Below are 17,638 nucleotides of genomic sequence, written 5' to 3' on the forward strand. Positions count from 1 at the left end.
AGACTTTTTCAGCGTGCAGTCTGGCGTACTAAGTATTTCGGATTTTTCCAAATTCTGTCCGTCGTACTTTGGTTTCAGCGGACAATCCGCTCGTCAGTAGGCTAGTTCGACGGACTAAGAATGGCGCATGCCCAGAAAGGATTTACACGGCGGAAGGGTGCTTTGCTGTGTATTGGACTTCCTATTTCTAGTCCCGTCGTACGTGCTGTACACGTCATCGCGCAAGCTTTCGACGGACTGTTTGGGTATCCGTGTGTGGTCAAGTCCGTTCAGTCGAAAGTTTGACGGACTGTCCATCGGATTGTATGACGGACTAAGTACGCCATACAGTCCGCTCGTGTGTACGCGGCATAAAAGTAACAGCTTCACACTCCAAACAGTAGTGATGTGAAATTCATTAAGATTTTTACTTCTCAACTTCAAAATTATCCCAAAGTAGGTTGAAATACAATGTTTTTCATAAAACAAAATGAAAAATCAAAATGAAAAAACAAGAAAAAAACATATCCACCAATAGTGAAAAATTGCGTCCAAATCTTCTCCTGTTGAAAATTATATCGACAAGATTGTCATCATGTGTCTCCAAAGGAATCAATCGCCATTTACAGGTAAAAGGAAGTACAGCTATCCTCCAATGGTACAGTAACCAAATAATAACAACATTTATTAAAAGCACGCTCAAAATCCACTCACATGATACAAATAAAAATTTGCATTGGTTAAAAATGTACGCTGTGACATCAGGAGATTATCTCTATAGTGATAGACTGTGAATACCCCACCACTGCAGACTCTAGCAGCAAATCTCTGTGTCTTCTTCCTTCCTTCCTGATGTCACCTGTGGTCACCATGTAACCCTGCAACGACGCATTTCATCACTTACAACTTTGTCACAGGGGGTCTGCATTACATGCACATTTCCCTTAAGTACCTTGAAAGTTTAGAAAAAAACTATAGTCAAAGGACAAAATCCAGGGCATATAATGTGAGACTCATCACACGATATTCGGGCAACAAAAACAATTTAGAAAAAATTTGGAGACATTGTGGTATTTCCTCTTGGCGAACAATGTAGTCTCCAAATGTGAATTTTTACCCTGAGATCTCCTACAGGAGATCACAATCTCTTAGGGATCAACTTGTCCACAATCACCATTCTATCTTTGGTAAAACCAGACCTGCAAATTTACAAGTTGTGTTGCAAATGTAATTTTTGCCAATATATACATTAAAAGCACAACAGATAGTCTTATCAAATGGTCAGGTTTATAAACCTAGATTTTTTGCCAATTGTCAATTAATTGGCATAGTTCATTACATGAAGTGTAACTATGGAGTGTTTTATATTAGAAAAACGAAAATACTTTTTTTCCACATGATTCAGGGCCATATTTCATTGGTCTCCAAAAAAAGTTAGACACCCCAATAAGTTGTCACATGGGGTTGTATCAAAAATGAAGCTCTTTGCCTTGGAGCATATCCCTAAACATAAGAGGTGAGGGGACGTGTATAAGTTACTGTTACAGCGTAAAACTAAATGGATATTTAATTTATTAGCAACAAAATATCCAGGGCTAAATGAGGCCCTAAAGTGATTGTAAAAGCAGAAGTTTTTTTTTTTATCTTAATGCATTCTATGTATTAAGATTAAAAAACTCCCTGTGTGCAGCAGCCCCCCCTCAGCTCCCCTAATACTTACTTGAGCCCCATCTCAATTCAGCGATATGGAAGGATTGAATGTTTATTTGAGGCACTTTATGTAAGAAGATTGGTATTTATTTATATCACTGGAGAATTTAAATAGATGCCTATTTAAAGAGGGAGAAGCAGCAATATTTATTTTATTTTATTTGTTTGACACTTATATCTCTAACTGTGATTCTATTGGTTTGAACATTTGTTTGCTTACTGATCTTCTAAAAACTTCTGTTGAGCATCCGGGGTAAGGACACCTTTTAGATGACCTACTGAATATGATGTTGATTATATGAATTGATGGTATTAATTTTTGTAAACATATATTCATGAAATTTGCATGTTTGATTTACATGTGATATTTTTTCTATTTAGGGGCATTGCATACAGTGCTTTACAAATCTCCTGAGGAAGCCATTGAAACATGTTGAGCTGAAGTCACTGTATATATGCCATGACTACATACATTTTCTGTGATGGTTTTATGACTATTTTTAACTTCCAATATCTATAATAAAATGCTGTGATTTTATAAATAAATCCCTGCTATACTTAATTGTCGGCACCTTAAAAAAAGCGTTCTTTGTGTTTACAAATTTTCTGTATTTTGGAATGTGGTGCCTTGATCCTGAGATTTCTGTCTGATTATCTAATTAGAAAAATACCTGTTGCAATGCCAGAAACTGACTCAACTCCATACATCCTTTTTTGGGCCCAGTGAAATCAATCCTGCTCAGTCCTCTTTTGCTGAACTACTAAGTTCCCTGCTTCTGTCCTCATCTCTCATCTTTCTCTAGACTCATAGGGGCAGATTTACTAAAACATGAGAGTGAAAAATCTGCTGCAGCTCTGCAAAAGCCAATCAGATTCCAGATTTTATTGTCAAAGCTTAATTGAATGAGCTGAAGTTAGAAGCTGATTGGCTACCATGAACAGTTGCACCAGATTCTGAGTGCACCAGTTTTCATAAATCCACCCCATTGGGTTTAAGTGTTTTGTAGTCGAAGAAGATCAGAAGGGCTAATTACACTCCTTAAGGTAACACAGGACTTGTGCCTAGGTTATAGGACAGCTCTGACTTTCTGACAAGTTCAACAGTTTTTTTCTGTACTTATTGAATAGATATAAAAAAATGCTTCCAATGGTATATTTAACAGACCAAAATGTAGCAAATAGGAGAAGATTATTGTTAAATTCACATGCACTGTCAGTGCAATAATCTACAGCATCCATTTGAGGTTTAATTTGTTTAAACTAGTCTTGTACAAGATAATTCCGGGTTAGTTGATATGGATTACCGAATTTAGAAAAATCCTATTAATTAAGACCAGCATATATTTATTAACCCTTGGGCTGATCACTGATAGAAGTAAGGGGCCAATCAAAGGGGGCCCTTTACCACATGATTAGCTGTCAGCCAATGACATCTGATCGCAGAAGTAAACAGAAGCTGGTTACCGGCTTTTTTCTCTTTCTTTTTAAAGCCATTAACTGACTTCATTTAGAGGGACAGCGTTCCCCTTAGTGTCCACCATTGCTGCTAATAAGTGCCCTCCAGTGCTGCTAATCAGTGCCCACCGGTGCCATCTTTTGTTTCTTTTGCAAAAAATAGAAAAACCCAGTGGTAATTAAGTGACACCAAAATAAAGCTCTATTTGTGTGAAAAAAATGGGTGAGAGCACATATAATGTGGATTTCTGAATGTCTGTAGTATCATCTATATTAAGCATAAATGTTCACTGCAAGGTTTATTATATGCAAATCAGTAATAATAAAAATTCTGAAAAGAGCTTGCATGGGGAAACTTTACATTTTGCCATCTGTAACTTGCATGCCAATTAGGTACTGCGCATTACTGTTGTTTTATTTGAACATTATTTATCCTTACATATCCCTCCTCCTTAAATATCCCTTTTCCCTGTAGGGTATTTCTAAAATCTGTGTGGTCAAAAACACTGTCAAACATGCAGAAAAATGGATGTTCCTTGGCAATGAATATGTAATTAATGTATACTTAGAAGAATGGGATCGCTTTAGGAGGATTTCTTCAAAAGCGTATTCCAATGTGACCAAAGGGATGGCAAAACATCCATATTTTGGCCCATAGAGATATTGGTATTTCCCCAGGAGCAGGACTGTTGCAAACGGTTTAGTGTTTTCTATTAAAAAGTTGCAGACTTTATAGCAACTGTATAATTAGTAACAACAATAACATGTAAAACAAATCCTTATACTACTAGGTTTTGAGATTGTCAATGCAATTTTAATGTTATATGTCAGTGTAAGTAATTGTATCTAATATTATAAAATTCATAATAAAATTAATTACATTTTTTTTTCCTGCTATCTCATAATATCAAATATTGTTAAATGATTGGATATTGTTAAGGAGATAGTTTTGATACAAAAAAAAGAAGCTTACTGGATTCTCTGTTTAGGACCAATATAGCATTTCTAACTGCCTTCTTTTCCCTTTTTACTAATTACTTAGATATGCTGACAGAAGAATTAAGGACTGCTGTATGCATTATGCTGCATTATAACAAAAGTACCCAGTCCATTTTAATGTGTAATGGAAATTAAACACTCTGAAAACAAAATGCATAAATAATTAGTCATCTTGTGGTTTGTTGTCTTGGGGGAAGTCTCAGAAAAAAGCTACTTGAATGCAAAGCTGTGATAGGGAAGCATCAAGTGCAACACTAAAGTGTTATCTGAGTAATAGAATTCATATTTATGGTTTCTTGGTGTATCCCAAAGGAAGCAAGCAACCTAGCAAGAATAAAGACTATGGAAAATATTTGATCTAAATTTTTCTAAACTTTTTTTTTTTTGTCATTTGCTTATGAGTTATGACATAATGGGGTTGATTTACTAAAGGCAAATCCACTTTGTACTACAAGTGCACTTGGAAGTGCAGTCGCTTTAGATCTGAGGGGAACATCTGAAATGAGGGGAAGCTCTGCTGATTTTATCATCCAATCATGTACAAGCAAAAATGTTTTTTTTTTTTACATTTTCCTTGCACTTCGACTGCACTTCCAAAGTGCACTTGCAGTGCAAAGTGGATTTGCTTTTAGTAAAAAAAAAAACAATGTGTATCATATTAGTAGATAGCAGGAAATCTTTACTATATCTATCTATCTATCTATCTATCTATCTATCTATCTATCTATCTATCTATCTATCTATCTATCTATCTATCTATCTATCTATCTATCTACCTATCTACCTATCTACCTATCTACCTATCTATCTATCTATCTATCTATCTATCTATCTATCTATCTATTAGCTATTTTTTCTCTTGTCATGTTTATGTCTCTGTAAATAAATAAATGGTTCCATAGTTAATTTGGTGTACATTTGTTCATTTTAAACTTTTTTTTTCAAGTAAAATTCAGGCACTCCTAAAACTGATTAATGCACATGCGCCGGCAGCCTTTTAGTCAGCGTCTGGTGCGAAAATAAATGCAGTTCTGTGCTCCGCATGATGAACAACGCCACTGACAGTCTGCTCTCTGTTTCAGCTCCATTTTAAGTACGTTTCAGCTATTCTTTTGAGTATCAATTAAATTATTTTATAAAAAAGTTTTATATTAAGCCACCTTTCAATTTATTCTATTTGAGCAGATGTCCCTCTATAAGCAATGAGGCATACATTGTGAGGTAATTAATATTAAAATTGATGACTTTTATTTGCTTCACAGTGCTTTTTCAATATAGAGAGCCTGGTGTGTAAAGCCCATGATGTATGCCATATACTCATGTAAGCCCTCTCAATGCATAATATAAATTATTGGTCAATACATTTACTCTTGATTACATTTAGTCAATTAATTATTTTTAGGGCCCTCTGTGCAAACAGACCATGTTTTTTTTTTGGTGCGGGGACCCTTGTGGGGGTTAATGTCGAGTCCAAATTGGGTATCTTTTCCCCTTGTGGGCTAAATAGTGATTAGTTAATTTCTTCCTGAAAAGTTTTTAATCGCAATCTTTTTCTTCGAGCAGTATATCTACAACCTAATGCTGGTATGTATGTCGGATGTGTCTGTGTGCTACAATGTTGATGTTGCTATGAGACATTATGCTAAAACTACCGTCTGTTTTTTTTCTTAGAATGCCTACATTTTTTCCTGTATTTCCTCTGAAGAAGGGAATGAATTTCCCAAAACATGTTAGGCCAAAAGGAGGAAAATTATATGCATTGAAGCGTGCAATATCTATTTGTGAATATATATCTTATGTATAATGTATCAATGATTCACATGTTTGGTATTATCTCACATGTGTTTTTTTTATGAAAATTATGTCTTTATAAATAAATTATGTTTTAAAATATATTTTTTCTGCATGCCTATAAAGTCCCAGTGTAATGGGGGGTACTCTTGTCCCTATCTTAGGGTCTTTCTATGATAAAAATGTGCCATGAAAATGTGCTGGATGTGTTTCTAAACGCACAAAATATAAATGGTTATTAGTATTTATAATAAATAACACTGAAAACTATTGATCCAGAGAGTATCCAATTGCCTTCAGACAAAGGGAAATAATCTTCTGCAATACTTTCAGAGGTACAATAGGGTTAATTAAAAAAAATAGCAAAGTGAATGTTCAATTTTCTTAGTAAATACCCAATCACATGCAAAAGAAATAAAATATAAAAAAAAACATTTTTTTTTTGCTAGAGCATGATGATGGGAAAAGTAAACAAAGAATTGTCTTATTCACAAAGCTAAGTAAACATTCATTTTACAAAGTGAACATACAGTTTACTTTTAGAAAATCAGCTCCAATAGGTGCAGAAGAGCTGGTCCATTTTCAGACCTGGCTTGTGTTTTTAGAAAGAGTTCTATTGAATGTATTTTTTTTTAAATCACCCACCTAGTACTTAAACCTGAATAGGAAAAAGGTTGTCAAAAATAGCCTGGGGGTGGTCACTGTCCCAGGTACATGTATCAGTGCAAAATGCTTTCTTCAAAAATTCTATTTGGCAGGAAGCTGTGCTTTTTTTTAATTCTGACGTTTACCAATGAAAATGTATTAAATTGCAATTTTACATCTTCCTTATGGCCTCTATTTATAAAAAGAAGGCAGCAATGAAATGTAATATTCCTGCCAATTGAAACTGTATCTTCCCAGAAAATGTCTATTGCCAGTGCTTGCGGGGGTTGGGTCTGCAGCCAGGAAGGCTTATTCGAATTTGGAAAAATAATAGAGGCCCCAGGTATCTGATCCCCCCCCCCCCCCCCCCACACACACACACATAGGGATACATATTATCTCTACTTATTTACAAAAACAATGTACAGGCATGCCCCACTTTTAAGTACACAATGGGGTTTATTTACTAAAGCTGGTAAGTGCAAAATAAGGCTCATTTCTGCATAAAAAACAATGAGCTTCTAACCCCAGCTTGTTTAATTAAGCTTTGGTTATATAACCTGGAAGCTCATTGGTTTCTATGCAGAAGTGAACCTGATTTTACTTTAGTAAATAAACCCCATTGCATACTTAAAAGTGGGGTATGCCTGTAAAACATATATAAGGAAACTCAGTTTTTGACAAGTCCTTTATTAAAAAAATAGCAATCCCCTAAAAAGTCAGCTAGGCAACATGACACACCCACTGCTTCCTTTAGGAAGCTCTGACATCAGAAAGCTATCACATATAGAAGACATAGAAATTATGCTAAGCTCCCACCGAACAGGGGCCTAAATGAGCAAAAGTTTTGCTGTTATAGTTATATTTATAACTATAAGTTTAATTCTAGGAACATCCACATAAAAAGGTAAAAAGGGGTAATGAAAACTGAAATCAAATACAGTACTTTCCTGCTCTTGATTTCTAGTTAATCAAATGTATTGCAATATTAGGAAAGAACACTTAAATATTAGTTGATACATTGCTGACAGTGGATTGATTAAAGTGTATGTATAATAATCACTGTAAAAGCTTGTATTTCCCTCTCACTTTCTGTCTCAACTACAACTATGTATGTAGTTCTGACTGAAGTTCAGACCGAAGCTTACTCGGACATTCCACTGATTGCTGGTCCTTTAGCTCAGTGGTCATCAACCCTGTCCTCAGGGCCCACTAACAGGCCAGGTTTGCAAGATAACTGAAATACATCACAGGTGATATCATTTTCTGATCAGTGACTGCAGTATTCTAATCTGCATCTCCCCAAGGTAATACATAAAACCTGGCCTGTAAGTGGGCCCTGAGGACAGGGTTGATGACCACTGCTTTAGCTTCTTAAGAGTCATATAAAGAGCCATTTTTTGTACCACTACTAGATATGACAGCTTCCCTTTTCTGCTGTCAATGGTTGTTAAGGAAGCAGTGAGTCCCACCCACTCCCATCCTTAACAACCAGTGATGCAGAGATAATGGATGACATAATTACCCAAATATGGCCACATTTGGACAATGACAATGAGAACTTGCGTCACAAAAATAATTAATTACATCACTGGGCTATACCCTGCCTCCGTATTTACATTTAGTAGAAGGAATTTCTCATACTAGGCAAGTGTGACGATGGGTTTGTCAGTTTTTATTCTTACGGTGAGTCAGTGGACATCATTCATAGTGATTTACCAGGATCTGTATTGCTGTACCTTCCTGCATTCACAATCCTGGACATGATCGATAATGGTGCATTGCGGGCATTTTTTTTACAATAAAGTCTAGTGTGATTATTAACCCTGTCAGACAGCACAACAGCAGCAGGCATTGTACCTGGGGGGCAGAACCTAACTCCCCTTGTGATTTACAACAGGCAGTGGGCAGATCCTTAGCCAATAGACAGCCTGCTATTTAATTATAGATCCTCCCACTACCTGCTCTCATTTACAAGACAAAAGTGGACCTGATGGGAAACTAGTTCCTCAGCTCCACCACCAGGCTCCACCCACTGCAGCATTACTGGTTACTTGGAGGCTATAAGCTGTGAAGCTGACAGCATTCTTAACAGTCAATGACAGGGAGAGGGTGGCAGTGGCAAAAATGCAACTCTGTTATATTGCATACAGGGACAGGCACTCTGCCTGTCTCTGTACACCAAATTAGAGGAGGCCTTAATTACCTCCAGTTTCATTGTCTTTGAACTGCTGGTAATGATTTTTGAATTCGGTGCATTAATAGCAAATCTTTGTAAACGTGTCTCAGTTAATAACTACCTGAATCCTCTCCACGTGTTGGTTAAAGTCACTGAAATGTGTAGTAGTTTAGATTTTTGTGTTAGGCATGCCATTTTAAAGGGCCATAACACTAGAAAACTCTCAGTAGTGCTTTATTGAACTCCCCTGATTGTGTCCACAATAAAGTCTCTGTTATAAATAGCTCATGTCTTCTCACATCTTCTGTGCAGCTTGTAGTGAAACAAATGATCTCAACAATGTGACAAGAGAAACTCACCCACGCTGTATAGTGCAGGTTTATGTGCAGAGTGGCCGGTACTCTGGCTAATTAAATTTGCAGTGGATCCATAACAAGTACAAATCGGAAACTCGTCACCTTCTTAATGGGAAACTTTATTTTAGCATCATAGCAGTAACATCATCCAAAATGCTAAATCTGCTCAACACTTGTGGCTGTATTCAAACTCACCAGAATAATATGACCTTACTTCAAATTCACAAGGGTATTTTTCAGAAATCAATTCTCTAATTTTATCAATCCTTCATCAAAACATTTTGATATTTTTTGAACACCCATAGACAATGCAAACGAATATAAAAAGCTTCACATAGTTTTACTTCCTTAACCACTTAAGGACCAAGCCCTTTTCTGAGATTCGTAGTTAAAAACTGTTTTTTTTGCTTGAAAATTACTTAGAACCCCCAAGATTAAATAAGACAACAGTAAAGTTGGCCCAATTTTTTTTTTTTATTGTGAAAGATAATGTTACGCCGAGTAAATTGATACCCAACATTTCACGCTTAAAAATGGCGCCCGCTCGTGGAATGGCAACAAACTTTTACCCTTAAAAATCTCCATAGACGACGTTTAAAAAATTCTACAGGTTGCATGTTTTGAGTTATAGAGGTCTAGGGCTAGAATTATTGCTCTCACTCAATCAATCGCAGCAATACCTCACATGTGTCGTTTGAACACCATTTTCTGTCAAATAGCATTTTATTTGTGTAGTATCAAGCAGTACATGTCATATACGTCAATGCGACAGTGGTGGAACCAAAAACAAAAAGTTAACAAACAGTAAGTGCACACCGGCCTGTGGGGTATAGCCACTTGGAGCAGGTACGAACCAGGCCAGGTAGTGCTGTCCGCAGGCATTAGGATCATCCTCAATCGTGAATAAAAAGTAAAGATCAATCAACAATAAACTGATCCTCGAAACGCTTTGTCTAATGAAGAATTACTTGCGGAGACAGCAGGTGTCGACTTAAAGTGCCGTATACTAGTATATAACATTATTAAACATATGTTCTTGGGAGAGTTTGGAAAGAAAGAGAGAAGTGAGAGAAGAGCCAGAAACTGGGAAAAGAGAGCGATACTAAAAGAGTGTTAGAGAAAAGAGAAGAGGGGAAAGAGAGAAGTAAGGGAGGGTAGTCACCGTAAACATTCCGTATGTCTGTCAGGTCCGGCTTTCCCTGAGGTTCCAGAGACTCCAAACCACATCATGCGCCTCCAACCGGTCCTGTATCCTGGCGGTCATCTTTTCCATTAGTTCCACATCCCTGATTCTGGCATATAGTGTGTCCGGGGTAGGGGGCTGTGTCTTTTTCCAGTGCAGGGCCACAAGACACTGCGCTGCCGTCAGGATGTGCTGAGTCAGTTTTTGCAGGGATTTTGACAGTGTAAGGAGATTCCATAATACATTGCATTATTGATTGTTGATTCTGATTATTGATTTCACCCTGAAGATATAAGTTCAGGATTGCTTATCTGCTTAGTGATTGAAAGAAACTTTCTTGGTACATTTTAGAGAAGTTATCTCATGACAGTATTGCTTAATAACTGAATTATCTCATTGCCATGTCTATCTATTTCTGTTAAATGTCTTCATCTTAGGAAGCATCTGTTTGTGGTTTTCATCTCTGTACACTGTTACTGGGTATGAAAAGGCTAGATTTGGTTTTTAGGAAGTTGTGGCTGGCACATCATGGTCAGCAGACGGTAACTGAAAGTAAGGAATTATTGAACTGTAATAGTTTGAAATACAGAGGTTAAAATTAAGGTCACAAGACATTGACGAATAATATGCTAATGAACATTTATGTGTATCATTTTGATTGGCCCCCAAAATTGGGGCAGAGTTTTGTAAAAATAGTATAAAACAGCGAGTCCAGTATTAAAGAGTTGTAACCATTTCAGCATACCAATTGTGTCTGTATGAGTCATTGGTTATCCGCCGGCGAGGACCTCCACTGAGCCATCTCCAAGAGCCTAGGCCACAAGGAGAAGACGGGCAACCTAACAGTTTTGGTACCAGAAGTGGGGTGTGGCGTTTGTTTGAACAGGTAAGACACATTCTGCTCCTTTTTACCTATTTTTGGTAACTGGTGTTGGTGCTTGCCTTGTTCAAATAACCTTGTATATCCACCCACTTACATAACTGTGCCTTCGTAACGGGCTAGGCTGGCCCCTTGGAAGGTTAGAGGGGCTCGCAGGTATTTTGGGTTTTTTGAGTAGTCTGACTAGGCTGGTCTGACTGTATTGAGTAGAGGTATATATAAGTGTGTTTAAAACTCGGGAAGTATAGGATACGCCCGTAGTATAAGGAGTGGCTGAGTGGACGCCCAATCTTTTTGGGGGAAATATTGGAAAGTGCACTTATAATAACATGTTGATATAATGTAACTTTATTTGGCCATTGTATATATATATATATAAGATTTTGCTTGTTTTTCTTTTAGGTACCACCGTAAGTATTTAGGGTGTATAGAGAATTAGAGATAAGTGTATGGTATATATATGTATGACAACTGAATGTAAAGTATTGTATTGATTTGAAAGGTTTTATTAAGGCATTACACATATATGCACTAAATGAACAACATAAATCAGGAACCCGATTGTAGTGAGATAGCGCCCGCCTGCCCACATTGCACCTTTGGTTTACTGTTCCTTAGTGTTGACAGGACGTGGATCCTGCTTACCACTAGACCAACTGGGTTCTCATACCGACTTGGTGCAAGGGGAGTATATCCTACCACGAGGAGGGGTTTCCTATACCGAGTACTGAGGGTTAACCTTCATAGCTATATCAGCCCCACAGCAATAACAGACGAGGGGACTTATTCCCAAGTCAGGGAACAGATTATAGCACAAACAGGTTGCTTTCATCTCTGTCCCTGTACTAGACACACCCTACCAAGGTTATTAGATGGGGAATTCTGCAGCAACCCAGACCACGGCCAACCCATCCCCCTATGAGTATGTTAAAAACACACTACCGGGGCCACAGGTAGAACCTTTTTGGACACAGGTCAGAGAACGGTGCCAACAGCTAGGAATACATGACCCAGGACCACTAGGTCCCTGTTCAGAGGATGAATGGAAAGAGGTGAGCAAGGTGTGTCAGGTGCACAAGCACTCTTATCCACCTGGGAAATGGGAAGACACCCAGTACATGAAAGATTGTTACAAAACATGGAATAAATGCTTAGCCAAGTATAAAACAAAGTATGTAACTAAAGTCCCCACAGTAAAGCCTGTAAACTCACCCGCCCTATCTCAGCAACCTGAGGCACCACCACCCCCCCCCCCCTTATGTGATGGTTAAACAGGAAGATGGAACATTGGGTCCATGTCTTCAGCTGTATCCATCTTTAGACCCAGCAGTGTTGGCCACCATAGTGTATGGGGCAGCTGATCAGGCACAAGTTACACGATGGGAAAACGAAAGTAGAAGCAGGAAAGAGGAAGTCCGGGCAGAAGGTATACAAAGTAGGGAAGAAGAGAGGATTAGAAAAATGGAAAGGGAATTAGAAGAGAAGTTAAAAGAGCTTAGAGAAAGAAAGGAGGAATTAGAGCAGAAAATGTCTAGAAGGGAGGAAGAGCTAGAAGAGTACAAAAGAGAGCTGGATAAGAGGGAAGGTGAGATGAGAGAATATTCTGCGATAACTAAGGAAGAAAGGGATGGAAAGACCCTGAAAGAGGGGGAAGAGGAAGGAGTCGGGAAGTTAAGCCCCAGGGAAAAGGAATGGGAGGAGAAACAGAAAGAATTTAATAAGAGACAGCAGGTAGAGGAAGAAAGGATACAGAGGAAAAGGGAAGATTTAGAGGCATACGAAAGGAAACTAGAGAAAGAGGCAAGAAGGATTGAGGAGGCCAAGGGAAAGATAATTTCACAACCATCCACCACACTCAGAAGCCAAACGAAATCGGCCATAAGCCAGAAACCCCCACAGGAGGAAAGAGAGCAGGGTGAAAAAGAAATAGACATGGAACAGGAAAGTCTAGGTGCCACCTTTAAAGCACCACTTATGCATATAGGGGAGACGGAAGTCCATATTCCCCTACCTTTAGGCACACTGTCAAAAATAAAGGAATTATGCCCCAGCCCAAAGAAAAGCCCAAGGGAGGCTGGCGCTTTCCTTGCAAAATACAGTGCAGGGACAAGCTTGGATAAGGAAGATATAAAAGGGATCCTTAGTATAATTGACCCTGACAGTCCAGAAGGGCATCCCGTAGAGGCCTTATGGACAGCCCACATAAAGGAAGATAAAGATTGGGTATCTTTTTGGAAAAGCATGGGGAATCACTGGTCTACTATATACAAGGGTTCATCCGCACTCCAGGAACTTATCCTAGCAAAACAGGGACCAAAGGAAAAATTCTATGAATTTTGTACCCGGGTATATGGCTTGTGGAAAGCAGTAGATAACGCTACCCCCCAATTGTTCACCACCACCATTATGGCTGGTGGCGATACGAAGGTGACACAGCTGCTTAAATTCACTAATCCAAAGTGGGCAGAACAAGCCCCAGATGAATTTATGAAGGATACTAGATCACGAGAAACATCAGGGGTATTTGAGCAGAAGGGTGGCATTTTTCCCTCCCTGACACCAACCCAGACTCCGCCCACCCACATAATGACAATGCAACCTTATCCACCAATGCAATCTTATCCCCCAGATCAGGCTTACCCACCAGACCAGGGATGCTTTAACTGTGGGGAACTGGGACACTGGAAGTCCCAATGTCCCTACAAGATTAGAACAAACGCTCAGAGAGGAAGAGGTAGGAATCTAAACACCACCCCACATCGCCTTCAGGATATCAGGTATCCTCACCCACCACAACCCCAATACCAGCCTCAGCCTCATAGACCACCCCCACGCATTCCGATGCAGTGGCCATCCGCTCGGCGGACCCCACAATAGGGATGCCAAGAGAATGTCCCGTCCCTCAGCCTTGTGTGTTACAATCCATCGTGGAAAAGTCTTCCGCAGGTACTATTGCGGGTAGACAATCACCTGATATGTCTATTATTAGATTCAGGGGCTACATTCAGTAGTTTGAATGATGCCATATATGACACACCGCACTGTACTGAGGGAAACTCTATTGGTATAAATGGGACATCAATTACCCACCCCATCACTCCACCATTGCCCGTGGCTACTCCAGAAGGGCAGGAACTATGTACCCAGAGTTTTGCTGTCCTTGTGGATTGTCCAGTATCTTTAATGGGGAGGGACCTACTCTCAAAACTGAATATCACCATTAAATTTGACAGAGGGGGCTCCCTCACTGCCAGCTCACCATTCTGCGATTTACATGCTCCAAAAAGACACACTTACAGGGGACTCTTTGCATCATTACCACCCACTCTAGAAACACATGCCATATGGGCAGAAAACAAAGGGAGTGTGGGTTTTATTAACTGTACACCTTACACACCACAAATGCGTCCAGACGCCAAAGTACAATATCATAAGCAATACCCCCTGCCACTCGAAAAAATTGAAGGCATCACACCATTAATCGATGATTACATAGCAAAAGGGATTCTGAAACACATTATAAGCCCCTGGAATACACCAATCTACCCTGTAAAAAAGGCAAATGGGGAGTGGAGGCTTGTACAGGACCTAAGGGCCGTCAACAAGCAGGTTATACCTCTGCCACCTTTGGTAGCAGATATTTCTTTCATCTTTTTGAAAATACCTGCGGATTCCCTTTGCTACACAGTAGTGGACCTGGCAAATGCATTTTTTAGCATCCCGATCGATGAAAGGGTATTGCCCATGTTTTCATTTTCATGGGGATGGGGGAAAAAGCAGCAGTTGACCTGGTCAAGATTACCGCAGGGGTATGTGGACAGTCCGGCAGCCTTCTCCATGGTCCTTAATGAGACAATTAAGTCATGGACTGCTGAGCGCGGGTCGGTACTAATACAGTATGTGGACGACTTGCTCCTGTGCAGTCGATCTGCTGAAGATTGTGCGGTCGATTCCACATCTCTGTTACATCACCTGGCCAGGTCTGGCCACCTAGCATCGCGGAAGAAGATACAATGGTGTCAAAGTCAGGTAGAATACCTGGGATGCATTCTGAAGGAGGGAACCAGGCTAGTATCCCCCAAACGTGCCGCAGCCCTGCAGGCTCTCAGTCCTCCGAGAGACAAAGCAACCTTGCTGTCATTCTTGGGAGCAATCGTATATTGCCGCCAATGGATCCCAGATTGTTCATATTATGATGGCATTCTGAGGGAGGGTACCTTGTCCACCGCCCCAAAGACAATAGATTGGACAACAGAAAGGCTCCATGCTTTTCAGGCCTTGTTAAAAAGTCTGACTCAGGCCCCCGCCCTGGGATTGGTAGAATATGGAAAACTTTTTCAATTATACTGTGTGGTGTCGGGAAATTCTTTTGCTGCGGTTTTGACACAGCAACATGGAACCGGGTACCGACCAGTCTCCTATCTCTCAAAAAAGTTGCCTACCCAAGTACAAGGGATGCCATCTTGTCTACAAAACCTTGCTGCTTGTGCAATGGCAGTTCAAGAAGCTAACAAATCAGTATTAGGCCATGAGCTGACTCTCTACACTACTCATTCAGTGACTCACCTCCTGCAAAACATGAACACGCAGCATATGACAGCACAAAGGCTTAGTGGGTATGAGATCACACTTCTGAATACTGATAACCTCACCCTCAAACACGCACCACCAAGTAATCCCACTGTCCGCCTTTTGCATTCTTTGCTCAGGCTGCCACGAGACCCTGATCAGAAACACAATTGTGTTGAACAGGTTGCAGCAATAACCAGCCCTCGCCCAGATCTCACTGATATTCCCCTACCAGGAGTACAGGACGTCTTCGTAGACGGCAGCTGCTCCCGCCCCTCTGATGCAACATTCCTGACAGGGTACGCCATTGTCCAACTCCCTGATGTGGTGTTGGAAGCAAAAGCTTTACCACCCTCCTCGGCACAGGTAGCAGAATTGGAGGCGCTCACAAGAGCTTGCATACTTTTCTCAGATCAGGAGGTAAACATTTACACAGATAGTAGGTACGCTTTTGGGGTCACGCATGACTATGGCGTAATATGGGCAAATAGAGGATTTAAAACTGCTGACAACAAGCCGATTGCTAACTCTACGCAAATTAAAGCACTCTTGCAAGCAATTCTTCTCCCAAAGCGGATAGCGGTCATCAAGGTAAAGGCACATTCATCAAATAACAGCAGAATTTCCAAAGGAAACGCGCTGGCAGACAGAGAAGCAAAAAAGGCCGCTGCCCTATACATTGGTCAGCCAGCCCCCACAACAATGTTCTTCAAAGAACATTTTACATCACCCAACTTTAAAACCATTGTGGCACAAATACAGGGATTAGCTACAAAGGAGGATGTTTCTTTTTGGGTCAAGGATGGCTTGACCAAGGACCAAGAAGGTCTTTGGTCAAAAGAGGGGAAGATATTGGGCATACCAGAATCAAGCAGTGTTCTCATACTTTCCCATCTCCATGGTCCAGGACATATAGGTACCACCGCCCTAACGAACATATACACAAAGTCTTTCTGTACAAACAACTTAAATAAACAGGCAAAACTCCTCACCAGCAGTTGTATGACCTGTGCACAAAACAATGTCCAAGGGAAACATCATGGATTACATGGCCACCTGCCCCCACCCCTAGGTCCCCTAACAGATTTACAAATAGACTTTACACACATGCCCAAACAAAAAGGCAATTTGAAATGCCTTTGCGTGATCGTATGCAGGTGGTCAGGCTGGGTTGAAGGTATTCCGTGTACAGGTGAGACTGCTAAAATTGCTGCCAAATGCATACTGAACCATTGGGTTTGTAGGTTTGGAATACCAACGGCCATATGGTCAGACAGAGGACCTGCCTTCAGCTCCTCTGTTACACAGACTTTAGCTAAGCTACTAGGCTTACAGTGGAAACTGCACATCCCTTACCACCCACAAAGTGCAGGGGTAGTGGAAAGAATGAACAGGAACATTAAAGACAAGTTAAAAAAGGCTACGGGGGGCACCATGAAAGGATGGTTGGATTACCTTCCTTCTGTCCTATTTCAGATCAGAACAACACCACATGCCAGAACAAAACTCTCGCCCTTTGAGATTTTGATGGGAGTTCCTGCAAACATAGAGCTGCCCCTCTTAGATCAAAACACTGACATTAACATCTATTCCCAACAGGAAATGTACGTGAAAAATCTGGTAAGTATGCTACAGGAAATGAACGAACAAGTCTCTGTCACCTTTTCTCCTATTTCCACAGAGCCGACACACCCCTTCATCCCAGGAGATCAAGTGCTAGTCAAGCAACTGGCCCACAAAAAGAGGATCGGACCAATCTACTCTGGACCTTGGAAGATAGAGAAGGTTTCCAGAACTGCTGTACTTACCGATCTAGGAAACACCTGGATCCACGCCAGCCGGCTAAAGAAGTGTCCACAGCAACCCCAGACCCCAGACCCGCCTCCAGCACC

Source organism: Lithobates pipiens, unplaced genomic scaffold (assembly GCF_037356315.1).
Source record: "Lithobates pipiens isolate NorthernLeopardFrog02 unplaced genomic scaffold, aLitPip1_a1.2 Scaffold_16, whole genome shotgun sequence".
Classification (NCBI taxonomy): domain Eukaryota; kingdom Metazoa; phylum Chordata; class Amphibia; order Anura; family Ranidae; genus Lithobates; species Lithobates pipiens.